Source organism: Astatotilapia calliptera, chromosome 15 (genome assembly GCF_964374335.1).
Source record: "Astatotilapia calliptera chromosome 15, fAstCal68.1, whole genome shotgun sequence".
Classification (NCBI taxonomy): domain Eukaryota; kingdom Metazoa; phylum Chordata; class Actinopteri; order Cichliformes; family Cichlidae; genus Astatotilapia; species Astatotilapia calliptera.
The window spans coordinates 26,956,503-26,982,938 of NC_137436.1; the positions used below are offsets into that span (position 1 = coordinate 26,956,503).

Consider the following 26,436-nt stretch of genomic DNA (forward strand, 5'->3'; position numbering starts at 1 on the left):
CGATATATTGAATTTGAATCTTACAATGAGATCATCCCATAAAAAGGCTTTCTCTCTCTCTCTCTCTCTCTGTCACACACACACACACACACACACACACACACACACACACACACACACACACACACACACACACAGGGAGAGAGAAGCAAGTTTCTTAGTCAGTCAAGCAGCCTGGGAGCTGCTGAATTTGAATCCACCAATCAGAGAGGCTGTGTACTTTTTCCCACCAAAACAGGTGCACACACGCAGCACAGAGACACAGGATTTTTGCAGTCTATTTCTCATAGTGAGGACTTCCCTCAAACAAATGACCATAATTTCCTAACCGTAGGGGCTAGAACGGTCATTCTTACACCGTTTTGTTCAGAAGAGATGGGGGAATCGTCAAGTGTTAACAATTTATCATTAAATTATGAATTATTAAAGATATTTGACTTGTAATGCACCATAACTGAGTAGAGCGAAGCAAAAACTGCCTTGACCTGCCCTCAAACAACGCTTTGTAACTCTAAATCTATTTGGAGTATTGATATCATTCTTGCACCGTAAGAGACAGCAGGATTTGGTGAACAGTCATGGAAATTTTCAGGTCTCTGTGGAAATCCAACAAAAAGTTATGACGAGAGAAAAAAAGTGGTTCATTTCCAGAGTTTGAAATCTGAAGAAATCTGAGCGAAGGACGAATTTCCTACCCTCAAACAAGTCTAACTCATTTCAGAACGGTAATAGGTGAGAAAGAAATTCTTGAATTGTGAGCGTCAGGAGTGTCTGAAGATATACTGGGACAAGCCTCATGTCTTAACTTTGCTTCGTTAAGGAGATATGACGATTGCCTCTCATTACAGAAATCAAGCGGTGATTTTGAACAAACTCTCCATTGACTTCTATGGAGAGTTTTCCGACTTTGTGTTGGTCTGAGGAGATTTTCCAAAATTCTATGAATCCCACAACAATGATAGTGACATTTTCAGAAAGCCAGCAAAAATACCTACGTTTTGATGTATAATTTGTGGAAGTTGAGTGAAAATTGAGCAAGTAGCAAGAAGTTGTTCGGACATGAAGAGAAGACTGCAAAACCTTCAGTGGCACACTGGAAGCCAAGAGCATACAGTGGGGCAAAAAAGTATTTAGTCAGCCACCGATTGTGCAAGTTCCCCCACTTAAAATGATGACAGAGGTCAGTAATTTGCACCAGAGGTACACTTCAACTGTGAGAGACAGAATGTGAAAAAAAATCCATGAATTCACATGGTAGGATTTGTAAAGAATTTATTCGTAAATTAGGGTGGAAAATAAGTATTTGGTCACCTCAAACAAGGAAAATCTCTGGCTCTCACAGACCTGTAACGTCTTCTGTAAGAAGCTTTCCTGTCCCCCACTCGTTACCTGTATGAATGGCACCTGTTTGAACTCATCATCTGTATAAAAGACACCTGTCCACAGCCTCAAACAGTCAGACTCCAAACCCCGCCATGGCCAAGACCAAAGAGCTTTCGAAGGACACCAGGAAAAGTATTGTAGACCTGCACCAGACTGGGAAGAGTGAATCTACAATAGGCAAGCAGCTTGGTGTGAAAAAATCAACTGTGGGAGCAATCATCAGAAAATGGAAGACATACAAGACCACTGATAATCTCCCGCGATCTGGGGCTCCACGCAAGATCTCATCCCGTGGGGTCAAAATGATCATGAGAACGGTGAGCAAAGATCCCAGAACCACACGGGGGGACCTGGTGAATGACCTGCAGAGAGCTGGGACCAAAGTAACAAAGGTCACCATCAGTAACACACTACAATGGCAGGGAATCAAATCCCGCAGTGCCAGACATGTTCCGCTGCTGAAGCCAGTGCATGTCCAGGCCCGTCTGAAGTTTGCCAGAGAGCACATGGATGATACAGCAGAGGATTGGGAGAATGTCATGTGGTCAGATGAAACCAAAGTAGAACTCTTTGGTATAAACTCAACTCGTCGTGTTTGGAGGAAGAAGAATACTGAGTTGCATCCCAAGAACACCATACCTACTGTGAAGCATGGGGGTGGAAACATCATGCTATGGGGCTGTTTTTCTGCCAAGGGGACAGGACAACTGATCCGTGTTAAGGACAGAATGAATGGGGCCATGTATCGTGAGATTTTGAGCCAAAACCTCCTTCCATCAGTGAGAACTTTGAAGATGAAACGAGGCTGGGTCTTCCAACATGACAATGATCCAAAATACACTGCCCGGGCAACAAAGGAGTGGCTCCGTAAGAAGCATTTGAAAGTCCTGGAGTGGCCTAGCCAGTCTCCAGACCTCAACCCCATAGAAAATCTGTGGCGGGAGTTGAAAGTCCGTGTTGATCGGCGACAGCCCCAAAACATCACTGCTCTCGAGAAGATCTGCATGGAGGAATGGGCCAAAATACCAGCTACTGTGTGTGCAAACCTGGTAAAGACCTATAGTAAACGTTTGACCTCTGTTATTGCCAACAAAGGTTATGTTACAAAGTATTGAGTTGTATTTTTGTTATTGACCAAATACTTATTTTCCACCCTGATTTACGAATAAATTCTTTACAAATCCTACCATGTGGATTCATGGATTTTTTTTTTCACATTCTGTCTCTCACAGTTGAAGTGTACCTCTGGTGCAAATTACTGACCTCTGTCATCATTTTAAGTGGGGGGAACTTGCACAATCGGTGGCTGACTAAATACTTTTTTGCCCCACTGTAGCAACCATAACAATGCATGTATTTTGTGAAAAATCACAATTTTGCAACTCAAAACATTAAGAGGCATAAAAGTAAAACGGTAAAAGATTTGAAAAAGCGCCTTTCGCCCTATGACAGCTGGGATAGGCTCCAGCGCCCCCCGCGACCCTGAAAAGGATAAGCGGAAGCGAATGGATGGATGGATGGATGATTTATACCTGAATAGCCCAATAATTTGAGAACATTTTAAAGTTTGAATGGTTGTTCTACGTGAAAATATGAGGAAGTAGTTAAGTTTCAAAAACAAGCAAATTTTAGCAGAATTGCAGAAGTTTCCCATTCATTTCAAATTTAAGGAATAGTGTGGATGCTTTAAGCATCCACACTATTACAGTATTTGAAATACTAGTATCTGTACTTCTACTTCAGTCCTGAATGTCGGTAATCTCGTCACTTCTGCTGACGACCCAGACTCACCTTTATTAACACTCACAGGTGTGAAACGTCACCAGGCCACTGAGCTTTAATCAGAGATGAGCGCTTCGCTGCAGACACATTTAAGCTCCCCCGTGTGCTCTCTGTGAGGTCAAAGGTCATGAGATCCAGCAGTTCCTGCAGATAATCAGAGCAGATGTTGGATCAGATGTGATGTCTGAGACTTGATTGGAGCTCAGGTTTGTTTATCACAGCACTAAAGTCATTGTTGTCCTCCTCCTCCTCCCTTGTCTTCATCAGATTAAATATGGATGCTCTCGTTGGTTTTCTCTCTGCATCAGCCTTTGCCGTAGCTGACTTCCTGTTTGATCAGACATGCCTTTAAAGCGGTGACAGCTCAGTTCAGCCAGAGTTCAGCTGATGCATTAGAATGAACAAATTTTAATGGCACAACTCGGAGACGGAGAGGAAGACGAGCTGCTCGCTGTCCTTATAGCGACATCACCACGATGCTCAAACACAACCTTTCATCGCTGAGCTGTCAGGAACCTGAAGTTTGCAGCTCAGACTGAAACGTCAAACTGCTGCTCCTCTTCTTCAAAGACTGCTGCCGTCAGCACACAGAACACTCTGCAGACTCTGAATGACTCCGATAAATGGTGATGGCGTCCAGCATCAATGCTGAGCCGATCCAAATCACTCCACATCAGAGGCTGGAAGCAGGCTGACTGCCTCACTGTTACGTTTTTATTGTTGCTGGACGTCAAAGGTGAAAGTGCTGGTCCAGCCTCAACGATCCACACAGAACCAAGAGGAGACACACCTCCACTGTCAGGACTCACCTATACCGTCACTAAAAGGACAGAGGTCAGACTGTATGGAAAGGCAAGAGAGCCGGAGCTGCAGACACATCTGATTAAAATGACACAAAACCAAAATGGTGTCTTTGCCACAAACTAAAGTTTTAATGTGCCTGTCTTCTTACAGTAACGGGTTCGTGTTACCTGTGCAAACCTGTTAATATTCAGTCATAAGCTCCTCCCACATTTCTGACTGACAGGTGTCAGACTAACTGACTAACTCCTGAGATTTGCCCGTTTGTCTGTAACTGCACCACCTGAAGTTGAATGCACCATCACTCCACCCATCTGTGCTGGACCTTCACCCTGCAGCAGCATAGTATTTATTTTTTTATTGTCATTGTCAAGAACAATGAAATTGCGTTTGGGGCTTCCATACAACCCAAAAAAAAAAAGCATCACTGGCTCGTAGACTTCCTGGTTCAGCTCTGGTTGGCTGTTTGAGGTCAGGGCTGACCTTGGTAACCACTGGTTGCTAAGGCAACATGTGATGACTTGTCAGCGAGACTTTAATAGTGTGACACAAACAGAGGCGGAGCCAGACATTTGAAACACCCGGGGCTTAGCCCTAAAGGGTAGTATGCATGTGGGATTTTTTATTTTTATTTTTTTTGGGGGGGGTGCTTTTAATTAAGCAGCAAGGCAGAACAAAATCAGGGCTGTATCAAGACACGAGGACTAAACCCCAATTCAACCGACCCAGAACTGATCCAGAATTAAAACAGGACTACAACAGTTCAAAATCAGGACTACTTAGGGCTTAACCAAGACAGAACCAGAATCAAAACTAGATGATAGTAGCACTGAAAATCATCATAGACCTGCACTACACTTATTTTTTATTTCTACCAAAGTACAGACTCAGAAAGGTTTATATAATTATTTAGCCTTTTTGTGCAAACAAGCCTGCATAACTTAATAAATATATAACTTGAAAAATAACAAACCTAAAAAGAAACACTAGGTACAAGATACACGAGTACCTATTATACGGTGATACTTTTGGTAAACAACCATTTGACTAACATGTGTGTCTCACCTGCTCTTGTTCCCTCTCTGTTCCCCTCTCTCTCTCTTTGTGCTGACAATCATCAAATATACAGTTGAAACCAGATATTTACACACTCTTCAGATCAAAACACAAACACTTTTTTAATTGTAACATCAAATCAGACTAAATGTTTATTTTTTTAGATTGATAAATATAAAAAACATATTTGTTAACTTTAAGAGTAAAGAGAGAAACTATCTGTATTTCTTCATTGTAAATGGCACCAAATTGTATTCAAAATTGAGCCACACTTATGGAGCTCCACAATTCTTTTCCTGGTGTTTTGTTGACATCTCTTGATTTTCCCATGTCACAGAAACAGGCTCTGTGTTTTGCCTTATATGCATCCACAGCTGTGCCACCAATTTACTCACATGGACTCTACGAACCAATCAGAAGATTCTTCAGCTCAGAATGGAATCGTCTGGAGTTTTCTTATTAATTAACAATAAACTTAGTGTATATGTACTCCTAAATTTGATGAAAGTGATAAAAATAGACAGCTCTGTCTCTCTTTATTCTGACATTTAACTAATTCAAAAGATATTTCAATATTTATTTATCCAAAACAAAACAAGTTTACTCTAAATTGATGTTATACAGTAAAAAAATGTTCTTGTGTTTTCCATAAAGTGTAGGTAAATATCTGGTTTAAACTGTGAATATACTGCTGTTTATTGAAATTCCTCTTGTTTTGCATAGAAATATACTGAACAACATACAAAGCATAATATATAAAATACTACCAGAGTTTTTTCTTTGAAAGAAGCTCCTTATGTCCATTCTTGTATATCAGTGCATTACTGAAACTGATTTATTTAGCCGTGGAGGGTAACAACTGAAAATATGAAATAAACACACATGTAAGCTAAGACTCTAAAGAAACAGCATTGTTGTTGTTCGGCTTTTCATTTCGCCATTTGTTGATTCACTTGAAGAGCGAGTAATGTAATATGGGTCAAGTGATCAGTTTGATATCAATCTGTATTTGCTCCCTCTGGGCGATGTGCTGCGCAAACATAATGTGTCCTTCCACACCTTTGCTGATGACATTCAGATCTACCTCCCTCTGAGGTTAGACTGTAAGGACTCTCTGCAGCCGTTATTCTCCTGTTTGTCTGACATTAAGACTTGGATGGCTCTTAATTTTCTACATCTAAATGAAAGTAAAACTGAAGTCATTGTGTTTGGGCTTCCTAAAGACCCCGACCTTTCCTTTGATTTTATGGGACCCCTAACTTCCGAATGTACTTCCTCCATTAAGAGCCTCGGTGTTACTTTTGACAGTGCTTTTAAATTTGATAAACAAATCAGCTCCGTAGTCAAGGGATCTTTTTATCATCTACGGATTTTAGCTAAAGTCAAGTCCTACCTGTCCAGGAACGATCTAGAAAGGGTGGCCCATGCTTTTATTACTTCACGGCTGGACTACTGTAACTCCCTTTATGCTGGTTTAGATCGTTCCTGCCTGCATCGCCTTCAACTGGTGCAGAACGCTGCTGCTCGCATGCTGACCGGCTCCAAAAAGAGAGACCACATCACTCCGGTCCTCTGCTCTCTCCACTGGCTCCCAGTTGCTTTTAGGATTGATTTTAAAATGCACCCAGACTGTGGAACAGTTTACCTCCTCACATCAGATTCTCCACAAGCCTTGGAACTTTTAAAACTGCTCTTAAAACTCACCTCTTCTCATTGGCTTTTAGCAAGGTTTAACTTATTGTTTTAATTTATTGTTTTATCAGTGAGGTGTTTTATGTACTTGTGTTTTATTGTATTTTATATTTGTATTTTATTGTACAGCACTTTGGTCAGCCTCGGTTGTTTTTAAATGTGCTTTATAAATAAACTTGACTTGACTTGACTTGAATCTTTTGTGATACACCGTCATATTTACATTATTTATACGTACGAATGGTTTGCTTTGGTACCTGGTTGAACTTCAGTTCTCCTCTGTCTGCCTAGCTCACTCGCAGGCAGCAGCTGCCCCGCCCTGCTTCGTGCCTGAGCTCGGATCATACCAATATTAGGGGGGATTTACGCACAGTTGTAAATTCCCACAGTGTGAACTATGTGCTTCGAATGTTATGTGTAGTTTTTTGTTTTATACAGTTGTCAGCCAGGCATCTAACTATGAAAAAATTACACTCCAAAAGACCCCGGGCTTCTGAAAAAACAACCCGGGCTTAAGCCCAGTAAGCCACCCCTCCGCTCCGCCACTGGACACAAACCGGAAACAGAGGATGTTCCCCTTCAAAGTAAAAGCATCAGGATGAGCGATTTCGGAGTGTTCGCTCCCGACTGCCTGTGAAGTTTGCACTGTGTGAATGTTCTGGGTGAGCTAACCAATGTAACCTGCAACTGCCACACACAATCAGACTGACGGTTCAGCAGTAGCATCGAAACCATGGCATGCTTTATGGCGACTGTAAGTTACTGAAACATCATGTGGTTGTCATCTGTGACACTTCACAGATCTGGAGCCCTTTGACATCAGAATCAGAATCTTTTATTAATGCCTAATTTATGAAACAAATGAAAACTTTCACTGATCTTAAATGCAAAGACAATATGTTACATAATCAAATCTGTAATCTCTGAAGCGGCTCTGCTTATATTAATGATTATTGTGAAATGTTTCCATGTATTTGTACTATTAATTATTAATAATGCTGTTTCCTTGTGTCTTTAAAGCCTAACCAGGGTCCAGGTCTCATATACATATGCACTGATTAATAAAGCAACGTTAACATATCGCTCCTGTTGTATAAATGAATACAAAAAGGCATCCACCATTTCCAGTTCTTCTTTGTGTAGTGTTCCTGCAGATGATGGCAGCAGTCAACGGGTGACCACGGGCTTCGTCTAGGAACCACTCGCCAAACGGTCAGGGTCCGTGTGACTGAGCAACACGTTCTCACTCCCAACTCGTCAAACGTGTGACGCATGGTCAGGCTCCCTCTGCTTCACTTATGGAAGCGCAGGGTACCCCTCTCGCGTTGGGAATTGACGTGAGGGGTCTTCCGATTGAAGAGATTGCCGCGGAAGTGCCTGTTGTCGGTATATTTAGACATTTTCCAAATCACATTGTAGTGACGTATACAGAACACAATAAATTATATAATGTAAACAACTACCTGAAAAACAGGTAGAACGATACTTTTTTATCGTTTATTGCATTTACGGAGGGAGTGATGTATGCTGGGTAATGGCACAGCTAGCTACTGGGTGACTTTATTCACCCGCTTCGGCTGTTATCAGTCCATACAATGGGCGTTATTAGCACAAATCAGTCCCATAGATATGGGCCATCTCCTGCTAGATTGTTCAGAAGGTTGTTCTCATCCATCCAGATGGAGGATCACTAACAGGAGCGTGGAAGACTCCAGAATCCACTCTGGCTGGAATCCAGTGGATATGCAGTGTAGAGCAGGGCGATATGGCCAAAAAAATTTATCACGATATATATTTGAAAATTTGCGATAACGATATAACTGACGATATAGTTGATGCGAGACAAAATACAACTCCACAACATTACTAGCGCAAAAAGACAACCTTCCATTTATTTTCACTTAAACAAGAAGCTGGTTTTTATGTACATTAAAGCTTTATAAAAATGTAACAGTGCAAATGCAAATTCCTTGCTGAAAGTTTAACCAAAAGGCATTTCCAGTAGAAATGGGCTGACATATCCTGAGCATAACCATGTATAATATCCACTGAAGTTAAAAAGAGGTGCTTTGCAACATTAAACTGCAGTGTGCAGTACGCATTTTTCGGACCATAAGGTGCACGGGATTATAAGGCACATTAAGCGAAACAAAGCAGTCAGATAAATCAAACTTTATTAAACTCATTCTTCTTGCTTCCTCCACTTCTGTACCATTGATTCATTAATGTTGAATTCTCTGGCAGCTGCTCTATTCCCATGTTGTTGCAGAATATGAATGACTAACCTTGTATTGTGGATGGATTATCTCAGTTGTTCTCCTGACTGAAGTTTGGTCCGTTTACAGCATCCTGCCGTGCGCTTGCATTTGTTTCTAACTATGAGGAACCTTCACATTAACTTTTATAAGTGGAAAAGTGTTAGCGTTCGTCCTCCAGCTTCACTGTTTATATTATGTTAACATAGCTGTGTCGCTAGCGATCACGTAGCACATCATTATATACCAGCTAGCCCAACTACAGTAACCCTACAAACGTCACTGCTGTTTAGTTTCCTGTCTTCATTTATGTTGGAAGTGATAGCAGAGCTGTACGTTTGAATTTTTTCAGAAATTTCTCAGTCAGAACATGCTATATCATGCTTAGGTAACTAGCGAAACTAGCAAGCTAACTTCCGCTAGCTTCCTGCTAACTTCTAACTCCGTTAAATGTAATAAATTTTGTTTTCATGGATGCCTGGAAGTTAAACTTTATAGTTACACCTGGTAAAGCAGCAATGCTGATCGTTTTATTAAAGATGAAAGAATTTAGACAGTTTTTAACTCTCAGTGATGCTGCAGTGTTCGTTTGACCTGAAGCGTACGGAGTTTAGGACCCAGATTACTCCCAGATTTAAGAGCATCTTAGTCCGACAAATACGACAATAACGACGGCCGCTTGCATGTTCTGCAAAAAAATGTGCTTTGTTGTGTATCTGACGGACAAACACCAAACCAGTTCCACATCACTGAAGTTGCACCATTTTTACAAACCAGTTCTGGTTCATCTGTTTCACTCAACAATCGGCCATGTGCGTATGAAAACAAAGGCACTGCGCATGCGTGTTTTACTCATATTCTATTGCGATATTTCATTTTCCTATCGTTGCCTAACATTATACCGGTATTACCGTGAACGGTATAATATGGCCCAGCCCTAATGCAGTGTGTACAGGTAAGACCATTTAAACGGACAGCATTTATAGAATCACTATTAAAAGTCAGCGAGTGTCAGTAATGTTAATGTGGTTATCTTAGTAATACACAGAGTGCTAATATAACAGCTTTAAGATGCATTTGTAGATATTATTACGTGTTTTACCGTCTTTATGGTGCTAGCTTAAAGTTACGGTGTAAACGTTAGCTTATATTGGAGTAAAGCTGTTACGATGTTAGCACAGAAATATTAGCTTCTGTCATGACTGATGAAGTTACTAGTTAATAAAGTTTTCAGTAAAGTGATTAATCGCAGCCACAGATTGACAGCAAATATCTCGATTAGCTTCAGTGCATCTATAATAAATATGTGCAAGTTTCAGTGCTTCGTTTAAACTGTATGATACTTATACTGACCCAGGGTCAGTGTAAAATACAATCCTAGCTGTGTGAACAAAGCCACTGTAAATTTAATCCTGGATGACAAACCTCAGGATGCAGGCTATTATTACTCTTTCCTGCTGGCACACCTGTCACACCTGAGAGTTAGCTAGAAACTTACAGTGACGTGGACATCATGCAAAGACTGCCAGACTCTGTAATACTGCAAATGATCAGTGACTCAGGTTAACACTAAACTTTAAACGGCACCTCTGTGTCTTTCTGTGTGCTGAACAGAGATGGGCAGTAACGCGTTACTTGTAACGCGTAATCTGATTCCTTTTTTCAAGTAACGAGTAAAGTAAGGGATTACTATTGTAAAATCGGTAATTAGATTACCGTTACTTTCCCGTAGGAACGCTGCGTTACTGCGTTACTAAAACCGTGATTTTTTTGCGAGAATGTCTCATGACAGTGACTAAGCGAGTGCGCCGTTAGTGACAACAGCTGTGTGCAGATCAACAATGGATCACATATTGATTGTGGGAGAGAGTATGAGCGTGCAGCGTTTAAAGCGTGGAAGTACTGACCTTACTTTGAGTTTGATTCCATAAAAAGTGACAAAAACATTAGCGTCCGTTGTGCGTGGGAAGAAAACTTTTTACAAGGAAAAAAAACCCCTAAACTTCCAAGCAAGCACCGAGTGCGCAACGACGTAATGGGAAACTCACAGAGAATCTCGCGGATTCTTCAACTGACCGCGGCACACCTGCACCAGGGTAAACCTCCGCCTACCCAGTCCTGCTTTACAGGTGAAAATAGAGCAACAGGACCGCTGAGTCTTTGACTTTATTTATTTTCTGCTGTGTTTTACTTGCATCTATTTGAAAGAGTGAAGTGTTAACACAAAAAATATTTTATTTTATGTGCTGGAATGTGCAGAAAATAGGTTTCAATGTTAAACTAATTTATTCAAGTCAGAGAATGTTGCATATAATTAAATTTTTGCTTGATGCATAAAGTTAAAATATTAAAAGATTAAAACCTCTGTGTCTCTCTGTGTGCTGAACATCTAGGATTGAGTCAGGCTGCATTGACTGTGGGACTTTAATGTGTTAAAAGCAGGTTGAAGACGGCTCAGAAACATTTGAAGATTAAAATTTAGCATTATGGCTGCTGGTGGTTTGTAAAGCCTCTACTCAGCTGTATTTTTGTTACTAATTTATGTTTGTTGTTGTTTAACACAGATTTCAGAAGAGCAAATATGCTTAATAGTTTAACTAGATTTCATTTGTCAGTGTGGGACTGCTGAGTCACCTGAAGAACTCATTTCATTCATTCTCCACATGATGTTCATATACAGAAATGTTTCACAGGAACTGATTTCTCCCAAAGGTTGAACTAGTGTGTTTCCATAGATTACCTCTGTATGAATGTACTTCTTAAACGAAGGCAAGTGTTTGTCCTTTTTTGTTCCTCAGGTACAGTACGTGATATCAAGGGCAGGCGGTCAACACTGGGGGTAGACAAGAAGCAGACGTACTTCCAAGAGGGAGCTGCAGTGAGGTCAGAGGTCAGAATCTGAAACAGCTCAGGTTTATATTTTAGAGGTTATAAAAAATCAAAATGTATTTATAAAGAAACCTTTAAATAATAGTCATAGTTCTGATTATTATAAGAAATATCAAACATTTAAGTGGATTTTCTGTTACACATATCGTGTTAGCCCTGCAATAAACTGGCAGCCTGTCTTTGTCCTGTATCAGCTGGGATAGGCTTTGAAGGAAACGGTTTCCAGGGCCTAATCCGTGGATCGACTTCCTTCGAGGCGTGGACGTCTATCAGCAGAGAATGTCCCTTAGTCTGTAACACAGTCAAATATATTCTCAAGTAATATTCAAGCATGCCATTCAGCGTGTTAGTACGAGCTCGGGAGCAGCTTGGGAGAACAAGAAAACAGAGACTGCTTTAGATTGTCTTCCCAAAGTGACTCAACTTTATTCACAAGTACAACAGTTTATATAGAGGGTAAAATTCATGAGACAGCAGATTTATCAGTTTAAACCAGTACAGAACAAGATAAGGCAGCGTCTTCCTGCCCTTGGGTGAAGAAGCATCCTTTGTGTAGTGTATCAGTTCAGCTACAATTGTGATTATCTCAGCGACATATTTTCAAGGCACAAAACGAAGAGTTCTTTCATTAGTGAAATCTGGAACAAACCATTTGGCCTTCAACAGGCGTCTAAAAGATTAAGAAACTAATGTAGCTGAGGGAGTGATCTCTGTGGTATTTCAACCTTGTACCAGCCTGTGATTCTCACACATCAATTCTTGGGTCAAAGAGAAAAATAACTAAAACAAAGGGGCCTTATTGGATGACAGAGTTTTCCTGCATAATGTCACTATAAAACAATATCCAGTAAATGCTCCCATGGTACTAAAATACCTAACAGTTCCCCTCTTTTATTATTTTTAAAAATAATAACTCAAATAGAAAGGAAAAATCACAAATGTAATAACATAATATAAAAAGCAAATCATAAAATGTAATAGTTCACAACCTAATGTTCAATATACACATCAGGAACATCATTGGTAACATCTGGCACATCCTCAGGATCAATTTGTGCTAATTGCAAATACATTGAAGTAGCTGTACTGGTAGCTATATTGGTTATCATTGAAAATTTGGCTTGCAGAAATGTGAACAGGGTTGCACTTTACAATACGAAATAGTAAATAAAAATCCTAAGGTTAATGCAGTAGATATGATTAATAACCTAAATATATAAAAAAGACAGTTCTTTAGTCGTCTCCTGGCCTGGTCCCAGGTTCGAGAGACACCGTATAAGCGTCGTGTGATGACAATGGGCATTTCATTTTCTCCATTATCAGGATGAAACGAGTCTATCTTTATCAGGTTAGACATTGTGTGGTACTCTAGGCTTTCTGTTCCTGCTGGATGTTCGAGTACCTTGTTGTTGTTCAGGCGGGGGATCAAAGGGCTTTCTGAGTCTTGGCTCTTTCAGGCGTTGTGTGTTAATCAGTGATTGTGTGTGTGTAGGTGGATTGGATCCGGGCGTTGGCTCGCCTGAGTCGTCATCTACTTGATCCGACGCCTTAGGTGGTTTGGTGGGGCTGGTCTTAACCCTACTGGCATGAATCCACTGAGGTTGTCCGTCTGTTAGGATGCTGGTTCTCGTCACTGCAAGTACAGTCTGGGGGCTGGAACACGTGGCCTCCCCGAGTGCCCTTGGTTTTAGCGACTTTACCAACACCGCATCTCCTGGTTTCCACGGATGGGTTGGATCTATGTAAGGGAGAGGCTGAGAGAGACAAACTTTCTGATAGTTATTATTCAGTGTTTCTACCAGGTTATGAACATAGTCAGACAATGCAGTGTCTATGTCCCCTTCCAATAGCGGTGCCCCTCTGGAGGCTGACCATGGTGTTGGAAACGGTCTTCCCATGATTATTTCAAATGGAGATAATTTGGTTGCTGCGGATGGACTCATTCTAATCTCGCAGAGGATTTGAGGAAGTAGTTTGATCCAGGTCATTCCTGTTTCTATCATTGCTTTAGTCAGGCGATTTTTTATGGTCCTATTCATTCTTTCTACAACTCCTGAACTCTGAGGATGGTATGGCACATGATATTTCTTTTGAATTACTTCTGATGTGAATGAAGGTCCTCTATCACTGTTAATTTGGTGAGGTATTCCAAATCTGGGTATTATTTCATTGCACAACTTTTGACAGATTACTTCTGCAGTTTCTTTTGATGTTGGGTAAGCTTCTACCCATTTACTAAATTGGTCCACTATTACCAATAAGTACTTGATGCTTCCTTGTGCTGGCATGTGTGTAAAATCAATTTGTAATGTATGAAATGGGAAATCTGGTTGTGGTAAATGCTGATGTTTTGCTTTTGAGCTACCTACATTAGTTCGTGCACATGTTAGACAGGTTGCTAATATGCGTTTTACTGCGTGTGATGTTTTCTCGATTACAAATCTTGATTTTATTGCTCCTATTACCCCTCTTTGTCCGACATGACTCACACCGTGAAAATGGCGGACAAGGATTGGCAGTAGTGAAGATGGGAGGGCAATCAAACCCTCAAGGTTTTTGTATAAGCCGTCTCTGTTATCTAAGGTACAATCATTACTTTCCCAGTAAGTGTAATCTAAGGCAGAGGCCTGCTCTTGTATGAATTTTAGGTCAACATTTGCTTCTAAATAGTCTGGGAGTGTGACAAGTGGCAGCTGTAAAGGCAAAGATAATACTTCCTTTCTGGGTGGTTGCTGTGAGGCAGCAGCTGCTTTCGCGGTTACGTCTGCAAGAGCATGTCCCACTGCTTCGTCTGTGTCAGCCGTGCTGTGCCCCTTCATTTTAACAACTGCAATTGCCGATGGCAGCTGTATAGCCTGCAAAAGTCTTTGAACAAGGTCAGAATTAGCGATCGATTTTCCATCAGCAGATCTAAATCCTCTTTGTCTCCACAATGTGCCAAAGTCATGCACCACACCGAATGCATAACGGCTATCAGTGTAAATTGTTACCCGCTTATCCACATGGAGCTCACAGGCGCGTATTAAAGCCATGAGCTCTGCTTTTTGTGCTGAGTGAAATGGTAATGAGTGAGCCTCTAGTATGATGTCAGGCAATGTCACCACCGAATAGCCACAAAGAAATGAGTTGTCATTCGGCCTTGAACAGGACCCGTCCACATAAACAATGACTGAGTCTGGGATTGGTGTCTGCTCTAAGTCTGGGCGTGGTGCTGTGGATTCCTGTATACGTGTCATACAATCATGATCGTCAGGGTCGTCTGAACCATCCTGTCGGTCAGAGGAACACAGCATACAAATCAGTAAGTGTGCTGGCGAATTAGGTGTGCTGCTTGCTTTTATAGTGAGATTTGCTGTTTAAGTCAGTTTAGCTTCATAACCTGAGCGACGTTGTGCGGTCATGTGTTGTGTAGTTATGTTTGCTAGAATGGTCGTGACCTGGTGATTGGTGTGTAGAATAGTGTCATGTGAGAGTGTGAGCTTCTCGCAGTCCCTTATCATGATAGAGCAAGCTGCTACTGCTCTCAGGCAGGCCGGCATCCCCTGAACTACTGCTGGCAGCACCTTTGAGTACAAGGCTACTGCACGGTAGCCACAGCCATGCTCTTGGGCCAATACACCTGCGCAGGTTGTGCCGTTCTCTGTGACGTACAGGTGGAACGGTAAGTGGTAGTCAGGCAGACCCAAACAAGGGGCGGAGGTCAGCGCTCCCTGTAATGCATTGAAAGAGGCAGTCATTTCTGTGGACCACAGTATTCGAGGAGGCTTGTCTTTTTTGCAGCATTCACGCAGAATGTGGTCATGAAAAGAACAGTCTGGTATCCACTGTCTGCAATAGTTCACCATGCCTAGGAAAGACAGCATTTCCTTCTGTGTAGTGGGCTTAGGGACAGAGGTCACAGCTTTGACCCTGTCTGTAGTCATGGAACGTTGTCCGTGAGACAGTGTAAATCCCAAATATTGAACAGAAGTCTGACAGTACTGCATTTTCTTTGCTGATGCTTTGTGGCCAGTCTGTTGGAGGTGCTGGAGTAGCATGTGTGTAGCAGTTTGACATAGTTTTTCACTTTCAGCACAGAGGAGGAGATCATCTACATACTTGATCAGAGTACAGCCCTCTGGAGGAGTGAAGCCGTCCAGGGTAGCACGTACCACCATTGAGAAAGCCGCAGGGCTGTCTACCATGCCTTGGGGTAAGCGAGTCCATGTGTACTGCTTATCTCTATGTGTAAAAGCAAATATCGGCTGTGTGTCCTCATGCACAGGTACTGAGAAAAAGGCGGAGCACAAATCCACCACAGTAAAATGTGTAGCTGTTGCTGGAATACCTGTCAGTATGCTGGGAACATCTGGGACAAGAGGAGGTAGAGGCATAATGACTGCATTAATTTGCCTTAAGTCTTGTGTGAAACGCCATACGCCAGGTTTGTTAGGCTTTGGCACAGGATTGACAGGAGTGTTATATGGAGATACTGTGGGCTTTATTACTCCAACTGTCAATAAATCTCCTATGATGATGTCTAAGGCTGCGGCTTTTTCAGCGGAAATGGGATATTGCTTGACATATACCGGCTTGTTGTTTTTCAGCTGAGCATGATAAGGTGTACAGTCAATAAATCCTACATCATTCTCACCTCTTGACCATAATGTCATGTTTTGATATTCAGCTGGCAATGTGACAGCAGAGATAGTACAGTGTATGGGGTAGGTTAGATCTGTGTGTCGACATGGTGCAGTAATGTCATAGCCTATGTCTGAGTTATGTGACAAAACCACTGTTCGGCCTTCACTGGTGTGAGCAGTTATCATGTTGTTGAACAGTGTGAGAGAAACAAATATGTGGCTTCCAGGCATGGGGCTACCTGGTAACGGTGTTTGCACATGTTTTTGACACAGAGTGTGACGTGGGATACCAGTCAGATGGATATTGAGTTCATTCTCCGCTGAGGCGTCCAGCTGACACAGAGGCTGTTCCTTCTCCATGGTGTCGGTGCATAGGGCAGAGAAAACATAGCTGTTATCAGTATCTGCAAACATTTCACCCTTTGTGTTAAATGAAATACACAAGTTCATTTTTGCCATTAAATCTCTGCCTAATAGATTCACAGGCGAGTTTGGAATAATTATGAATGGATGATATGTAATTTCGTCTGGTTTTGGGCCCCAGCGTGTTTTTAGAGAATGAGTTTTGGGGCATTGCACTAGAGTTCCGTTTATTCCCATGGTGTTGATGCACACACAGGAAACAGGCCCACTGTAGAAAACCCCTGTGATTTGTGTATATAGACTGTTCCACGGACCCCCTCTAACCAATGCTAAGATGGTACATTCCTCCCATCCCTTGTTTGTGTTTGCGCTGGTCCACCTTGATAGCGCTGGTGGAGCTGGGCTGTTGTACTGAACATGTGTAGTGCGTGTGCGTGAATGATAAGTAAGTGCCTTGTATTTGTTTGTTCTATGGTTGTAACTTATCATATACTTAGCTATGTACATTGGGTGATGCTTAGTAGAGTTTTCCAGCTGTTCGTGTAGCCACGAGACACTGTATATTCACGCTGATTTGACCAAAATGGCGCTACCCTTGTGAACTGAGCTGCCCAAAGTAAAGATGGAGTCTATCCCTGTGCAGCAGCCCATTTGTGTCCACCAGGGGGTGGTGTTTAGTCATTTCTGTTCAACCCTTTCTGTATTATTTAGACCAGTTTGGTTGACTTTAATTGTTTGCTAATTGTAATTTCTGTTATTTTACAGAACCACACACACATATACATATACTCACACGAATTCACTTCTGGAGATGTTTGGATTAAAAGAACCCTAATTATCATTGCTGTGGACCCTCTCTTTCATCATATAAGTCACCTGTGCCTTCTGACCGAGGATAGGAAAATCCTGCTGTAATTTGCCAGTCTATTAAGCACACACATGTCCAGTGCACCCACTATAGAATTTTCCAGACAGTGAACTTTTAGTGGCTCCACTGTCAACTAAAAAGGAATAAGTCTTTTCACCTATCTCTATATCTAACATGGGCAAGCTTTCTGTGTTACGGGACAATTGCAAATGCACCATCGTGTGTAGTGCTTCACACTGTCCCTCATCTTCACCTGGGCCTCCCTATTGTCGGTCCAGTCTTTCGTTATCATATGGGTGGGGATTAAAATGTGGATTATAAGGTTGCTCCCTAAGTGCAAAGGGGCCATTATTTTGATGTGATTCCTGTCTGCGTTGCCAGTTACCTTGTCTGTAAGAGCTCTGCTGACGCCTAGTGGCAGGAGCTGGTCCTGTGTTTTGTGGTTGAGACCTATGTGCTGCTGATTTGCATTCCCTCCTCCAGTGTCCTATTTTTCCACAATAAAAACATACGTCTCCACTCCTATCTCTCCTTCTGAAATCTCCCTGCTGCGCTTGTTCAGGGGACGGGGCCCCTGCATACATCATTTTTTCACTTTCCTCTGAGCCTTCAACATCAAAATTCAACATCATCTTAACACTTTTAGCCTTCGTGCTGTTGGGGAAAAGATCTGCACTAGCTTTTGTTTTGACAAGTGTGATAAAGTTCTTTATTTTCATGTCATAGAGATTATCAGTGGCAGTCAGCTTCAATAGTTGTGAACATTCTGGATGAATATTGTTTAAGAATGTTGTTATGAAAATCTGATCATTTCCTCCTTCAGGCATGCATGCCTCATTAGTCCAGCAGTGTGTGAAACGTTTCATAAAAACTAGAATGGATTCATCTGGCTTTTGCTTACACATGGTTACTGCATTTAAATCAATTTTATCTCTAGACATTGTGAGCAGAAATTTCTTTAGATTTTGAAAAAAGGCTGTGATTTTGTCATCGTTTATCCACAAAAACGAGGTTGTGTTGGCTGCTTGGTCATTTTTAGGGTCTAGTTCCTCTACTTCTTCAATAAGCTGAGATTCAGTCACACCTGGAATTCGTTGACATAATATATATCTATAGTCAGGCCCACCCAAGTGGTGGTATCTGGTACTTCTCTGTAATCCAGAAACAAAGGCTGTAGGATTTTTTAGAGGATCGGCAAGTTCTTTAATGGTTGCTGCTAACTCTGAAATTTTAGGGGGTTGAATGCAACACATGTCCCCTATTATCATGAACGGGAGGTAGGTGCTCACGTCATTAAATTGTGATCCCTGCTTTTCTTTATAACGGGTGTTTTTGTGGGGGCCCTCTTGAGTTTTTTCCTCTTTTTTCTGCTTTAAGTAGTTCCTTATTAAATTTCTGGTGTTAGTTATTGCTTTTGGCACAGTCAAACCATTCGCTACTCTAGTGTGGCGCTGAACATGATTATCTATGACGGAAACGGCTTCCTGCAGTTCAGCTTCCGTACGTTCAGTTAAAGGATCTTTCATGATTTCCTCACACTCTGCCATTAACTGTTTTGTTTGCTTTTTATGTTCCTGTAACTCTCTTTCTCGTTCAGTGTATTCTCGTTCCTGTCTTTGATCTAGGTTAAACCAGTCATCTTCTTCTGATTTAGGTGTCATTTCAGTGCCTTCCTCACTCTTTTGGGATTCTGCTGTTATATCAGGATATACGCGCTGATGACGTGCAGCCGCCGCAGCAGCTATTAATTCTGTCTTTTCATCATAAGGCGGCGGAGCCGTAGGTTGAACGGATGGGCATATAAGGCTAGTTTTTTCTGCAGTGGATTTACTAGAGCCTACACTGGCTTGATTTAAAGCATTTACGTCTGGCTCGGGTCCTTTTTTCCATAGTGGTAGCATGCGATTGGTCACATCACGACATTCTATCATATATTTTTTACAGGACTTTTTAATCAGCCTACTTTCCTTATCACAAATAGTATTTAACATTTCTACTGACCTGTTTTCTGGCGATAATCGTTCGGATAGGGCTCCGGAAATACATTAGGATGCATTAAAGTTATAGTTCTTCAGTTCGAGACGAAATCAGTCACGTAAGCACTTCCGCATGTTCTGGATACGTAATCATTCAAGTCTTCATTGATTCGCGAGCGTGGGTTAAACGTAACCGGAAGTGGGAGTCGTACTGAGCCGCTATTTGTGATTTTATATTTTATTTTTTTCGGTTTTACAGTTAATTTTGATTTTTTATCGGACCCGTCTAAGGTCTTTGAATTATTCTGACCCATGGTCAGTGATTTCCAGAGGGGTTTAGACGCTTGAAGGATTTAAGTTAGTTTTTATTTTTGCTGTGGCACACCTGAGGTTACTTGATTTTTTTTGCTAGCAATTTTATCTTTTTAGTGAGCAACTTCTCACTTTTTAAGGAGCAACTTCTCGTTTTATGACCCCAGGCAACTTCCTGTGTCCTTTCTGCTGGTGAGCAACTTCTTAGTTTATGACAGCAGGCAACTTCCTGTGTCCTTTCTGCTTTTATTTACAAAACAACAGGCAACTTCCTGTGTTTCTATGTGGGCCACTAACGAAGGCTCCTCAGCGTATCCCACTTGTTACTATGTGGGCCACTGAAGAAGGCCTCGTCAGCGTATCCCGTTTCTATGTGGATCACTGAGAAAGGCATAACACAGTCTTATAAAATAAAAGACGAGTGCCTACCTTCGTCAGGATCCCACTTCTGACACCAAAATTGAAGGAAACGGTTTCCAGGGCCTAATCCGTGGATCGACTTCCTTCGAGGCGTGGACGTCTATCAGCAGAGAATGTACCTTCACCTATCAGCAGAGAATGTCCCTTAGTCTGTAACACAGTCAAATATATTCTCAAGTAATATTCAAGCATGCCATTCAGCGTGTTAGTACGAGCTCGGGAGCAGCTTGGGAGAACAAGAAAACAGAGACTGCTTTAGATTGTCTTCCCAAAGTGACTCAACTTTATTCACAAGTACAACAGTTTATATAGAGGGTAAAATTCATGAGACAGCAGATTTATCAGTTTAAACCAGTACAGAACAAGATAAGGCAGCGTCTTCCTGCCCTTGGGTGAAGAAGCATCCTTTGTGTAGTGTATCAGTTCAGCTACAATTGTGATTATCTCAGCGACATATTTTCAAGGCACAAAACGAAGAGTTCTTTCATTAGTGAAATCTGGAACAAACCATTTGGCCTTCAACAGGCGTCTAAAAGATTAAGAAACTAATGTAGCTGAGGGAGTGATCTCTGTGGTATTTCAACCTTGTACCAGCCTGTGATTCTCACACATCAATTCTTGGGTCAAAGAGAAAAATAACTAAAACAAAGGGGCCTTATTGGATGACAGAGTTTTCCTGCATAATGTCACTATAAAACAATATCCAGTAAATGCTCCCATGGTACTAAAATACCTAACAGGCTTCATCCTCCCGCAACCCTGAATTGGATACATTGTATTCCAATTATGTAATCTGATCATTTACAAACTCAAGGTATCTAATCAAAATGTAAGTAATAATGATAAAATGGGAAAGCAGAAATAAGTGTGACATGAATGTAAATGTGTTAGCTGACATAGAGGACAGCTACATGTAGTCTGAAAAACCTTTGTTGTCAAGTTTGCAGGTATATCAGCACGAGACATTCTTACATAGAAGAGACATTAAAGTCTCTAACTCAGTGAAGCATTATTGGTCCCGTCTGTTTGGACAAATATAGTAAGTTGATGTTTGTCCATTTATTGACACATTTTCTTAAGTGCTTATCCAGTTCAGGATCACAGTTGAGCTGCAGCTGGATATGTTCACTAAATAAACCTTACAAAAGTTAACAATAAACCTGCATCCATGTACGTTGTTGTCCACAGGATGAGAAAATTAAACTGGAACACTGTGGAACATGTTAATAAATGTTTGTGTGTTTATGCCTGTGTCTTTCACAGGAGGCGCTGGAAGGTTTCCCTAATAGTTCCTGGTGAATCAAAGCAGAACCATAAAGGTTGCTGGATTGCATGATGGCCTTACCCCTGAGCCGTCATCCTGTTAAAGGAGGAACCAGTTAGAAGCTGTTTTCAAAGTAGCGAGCAGATTTAATCTCAAGTAAGCAATTAACTGTTTGTTCATCTGTTCTGCCACTTAAAGAGCATTTAAGGACATCTTTTGAGTGTCCAGTTGAATTAATTCTACTGGCTCTCATGGTCATTTGTTATTATAGACATATTTTTCATGTTCATCCAGCTATTTAGTAAATTCTATCTATTTAGTAATATCCGTCAGCTATAAAATGTAATATAAATATAAAAATATCTAAATATCTCCTGCACTTTATGTTTTAATGATGTAAGTCTGTTATCGTGTTACATTAGCATTCCTCACATATCAATGAGATGCTGTACAGTACAATCCTACTGACACAGCAGAGGGATAACGACGGCTATTCAACATCATTACACGACACATTCGAGCTGCATGACGCAGACAAAGTGACTAAATCATCTTTTTTGTGGTTTATTGTCTTCAAACCAGCAGACAAAGCCGATTGCAGAAGATGTCAGAGAAGAACTTCAGGCCGTGGACTGAAAAGGTATTTTTTTCTTGTTATCAAAAGACATTTGGAGTGACGGCTTCTACAAATGGTTGTGCTAAAGTAAAGCTTACAGTCTAAGAAATCACAGTGTTGATATTCAGCACAAAGAGAAAAGCTCACTTGTTTGAATTTATTTACAATCATAGTTTTATAAATTCTGACTGTAAACAGCTTTTACAGCTTTGATATTGTTTGACACTCGATATCAGGTGATAGGGTTTAATTTAAAGGTTTCTGTGTCCCAATGAGCCATTTACACTGATCAGTGTCAGTTTAACTGTAACACATTCATTATTTAGATTCAACAAAGAAATAACTGAATGTAAAAAATGGCAGCCCTCAGGCCAGGTTTATAGATATATGCATGCATTATGAAATTTATGTATCCCAGATAATTGTTATTCATCTAGTCATGGCAGACCTACCTCTTCCTCCCAAGTTAACTGCAACCCAAAAGAACTAGTGGGGCTATTTACACACTCACAACCAGAGCCACCAAAAAGCTGTCAGCCACAGATGTGCTATAAGAGTTAGAAACTCTGGAGAAACTTTCTAAGTCTAACAGGGGACAGGTACTCCTGCCCAAATAACATGATATAACCCCACATACAGCCCAGCCATAAAGCGAACCAAGTCATTTAGTTAAAGACAGAATGGGACCAAATGCATGTAACCAGCCTGCACCCACCTGACATTTCTTCCTCCTGAATTAAATGAATGAATGGATGAAAGTTAAATGACTACAAACCTAAAGCCACTAGTTCCCACACTGGAGCTCCCTGACACTGTGTGTTAACCGTATTTAGCTTGTATCAACAGTTGTAACAGGCTAAGCCACCTGAGCCACTGCATTGAATTTGTTCCTGTCTTAATGATTTCAGCTGACTGGTTTCAGCTCAGATGTTCTGCTTTTTCCTTTCAGTAGATCAAAGCAGCTCGTGCTCCTTCTGCTTCCAATTTAGAAGAAGAAGAAGAAGGCGAAGGCTTCAGCGAAGTGGCGTTCATGGTCTCAGTGAACAGTCATGGTCACACACTGCATGTGGTTTTAAAAGCAACATGTCTGTTCACCACAACAATGGAGATGTGTAATATTAGTGCAGCTACGGTTTGTTCTTGAACATCAGTTCTGTTTTCTACTTTGATCACTTAGACCAAAAAACTGTTGTTTTCAGATTCTTTCTTTTACATCTATAAAGCACCTGCTCATTTTTTATTACAATTAGTTTCACATAAATGTTAGTGTTGCCTTTATGATCTTTTAATGCTTACACTACACTGTACACATTAGAGACATTTCTGTTACCTGTTTCTGTTGACTCAGAGTTGTGAAATGTTCTTTTATTTAATGCACAATATGAAGCTCATAATTTTCTTACAAATAAAACTCTAATGACAAACATGAACAGCTGTGCTTATTTCTGAGACATGAGTTTTTGAATGTGTTCATATTTAGACAGTGTGCATCTGTAATCTGAAACTGTAATGGTGAACCTGAGGTGATGGTCAACAGAAGGCAAATATATATCAATATAAAACAATATTGAAGTAATGTCTTTACCCTCTGCAGCGTGTGGACGCTGTGCACGCAATCATCTTATTTACTGTAGTAAACATGCACCGCTAGCTCACGTGACTGACTGTCTCCATGGTTACATCGTATATTATTAGCTATGTAAACAGCTTCCAAAGATACCGTCATAGCTCTCTGCAGCTGTAACACTTTCACACTTTGCAAATCATTTCATGTGTTTGATAGTTATGAAGACAGAATATGTTTTTAAGGTCATGCTAGGCGGTTGCTATGGTGGTTGCTGTGGACTTGGGTGGACCGCGTCCGATTCCTGTTATTAGCTGTCCGCCGTAGGAAGGCTGCGTTCCATTTACAAGTAGTGACAGTCTGCCGCAACTCGAACTCAAACCCCGCTTTGTTCTTTAATTATAGGCCTTTTATAGCCGTTCATGACACGCACACACACACATAAAGCACTTTGCCTCACCATGAGAATGCAAGTTTACCTAACCTAACCTTAAAGTGTCTGATATAGGATAGAAAAATGAAGCAACCAGAGATTTAATGATGAAGACTCTGGGTTCTGTAGTTCACGTTTTACAGTCCTGAATGACTCTTTGCATATGATTTATTGAAGAGGACTTTAGAATGCACTTTACATTTAGACTGTTGCTGTTTCATTTTTTACATTGTTGCAGTATTATGTCATGAATAAGGTTCACCTGCTGGGGGTTTGATGGATCAGCTGGACAATACAGTCAAAGACAGACTTCATTCATCATATGCAAGAATCCTAGTTGGATTTTTGTTGTCACTCATGTTTTTGAACCAAATATTGAAAACAATTCTGGATACCTGGTCAGGGTCTACATTACCTTGTACTCAAGCATCCCAGGACAGAGCCCTGCCCCACCATGAGCCTGGGTGGATACGTGGTTATAATATAAAAGGACCAATACTGAATATGAATGTCTGTGAAGGTTCTCAGTCATCCAGGTCATCGTAGTCAAAGGAGCTTGCAAAGAAAAGCGTCTGGACTTCTTTAAGTTGCTTGAAGACGTTTCACCTCTCATCCGAGAAGCTTCTTCAGTTCTAAGGTCAAATGGCGGAGAGTCCCAGATATAAACCTAGTGGGAGTGACCCCCCACAGAAGGACAAAAGGACCCCCTGATGATCCTCTAATCGCCTGAGCCAAGGTGGGAAACTGGGCGTGGGTCCCAATCAGCCAGAGTTTCGGGTATGTTCACTGTGAAACCTGGCCCCACCTTATCATGCGAATTCCTGAGGTCAGATGGCCCAGGATGTGAGTGGGCGTTAAGGCGTCTGGGAAGGGATCTCAAAACTGGATTATAGATGGCAGAGAGTTGGTGTCGTAAACCCCCGCCTCTGTTCAAAGATGGTCGCTCACAGTGGACATAGATGGCTTCTTTCACTCCTCTTTCAAACCATCTGTCCTCTCTGTCCAAAATGTGAACATTGGCATCCTCGAAAGAGTGTCCTTTATCCTTAAGATGCAGATGGACTGCTGAGTCTTGTCCTGTGGAGGTGGCTCTTCTGTGTTGTGCCATGCGCTTGTGAAGTGGCTGTTTGGTCTCTCCAATGTAGAGGTCTGGGCATTCCTCGCTGCACTGTACAGCATACACCACATTGTTACGTTTGTGTTTTGGCGTTTTGTCTTTCGGGTGAACCAGTTTCTGTCTGAGCATGTTGCTGGGTCTGAAATACACTGGGATGTCATGCTTGGAGAAAACTCTCCTGAGTTTCTCTGATACACCGGCTACATAGGGGATGACAATGTTGTTGCGTCTGTCCTTCTTATCCTCCCTCGCTGGTGTCTGGTCTTCTTTTCTGTGCCTCTTTGCTGACTTTAAGAACGCCCATTTAGGATAGCCGCACCTTTTGAGTGCTTCCTTTACATGTGTGTGTTCCTTCTTTTTTCCTTCAGGCTTAGAGGGAACATGTTCTGCCCGGTGGTGTAGGGTCCTGATTACTCCAAGTTTGTGTTCCAAAGGGTGATGGGAGTCAAAGAGGAGGTACTGGTCCGTGTGTGTGGGCTTCCGGTAAACTTCGATGTTGAGTTTGCCGTTCTCTTCAATGTGCACAGCGCAGTCCAGGAAAGGCAAACAGTTGTCCTTTGTGTCTTCCCTGGTGAACTTGATGTTTTTATCCACAGCGTTGATGTGCGCAGTGAAGGATTCCACTTCTTGTGTCTTGATTTTGACCCAGGTGTCGTCCACATATCTGTACCAGTGGCTGGGTACTCTCCCTTTGAAAGAGCCAAGAGCCTTCCTTTCCACTTCCTCCATGTAAAGGTTGGCTACAATAGGTGACACGGGGGAGCCCATGGCACAGCCAGTCTGTAAAAGCCTTCGTTGTACTTGAAATATGTAGTGGTGAGGCAGAGGTCTAACAGTGTGCAGATCTGATCGGGTGTGAAGTTGGTCCTGTCCTCCAAGGAGCTGTCTTCTTGTAGTCGTTTTCTGACAGTCTCCACGGCCTCCGTGGTGGGTATGCAAGTGAAGAGAGAGACTACATCAAAGGACACCATGGTTTCATCTGGATCCAGGGTAAGTTTCTGGACCTTGTCGGTGAAGTTTTGT

The 26,436-nt window shown here is 41.6% G+C and overlaps 2 long non-coding RNA genes across 2 annotated transcripts; both read left to right on the plus strand.

The window, feature by feature from the left end:
* Positions 1-1,492: 1,492 nt before the first annotated feature.
* Positions 1,493-23,763, plus strand: LOC145420342 (uncharacterized). Its single transcript, XR_013901642.1, has 5 exons — positions 1,493-1,700; positions 11,768-11,859; positions 21,683-21,839; positions 22,266-22,323; positions 23,249-23,763. It is a non-coding gene; the product is annotated as an uncharacterized LOC145420342 (long non-coding RNA).
* Positions 17,198-17,684, plus strand: LOC145420343 (uncharacterized). Its single transcript, XR_013901644.1, has 2 exons — positions 17,198-17,288; positions 17,609-17,684. It is a non-coding gene; the product is annotated as an uncharacterized LOC145420343 (long non-coding RNA).
* Positions 23,764-26,436: the final 2,673 nt, after the last annotated feature.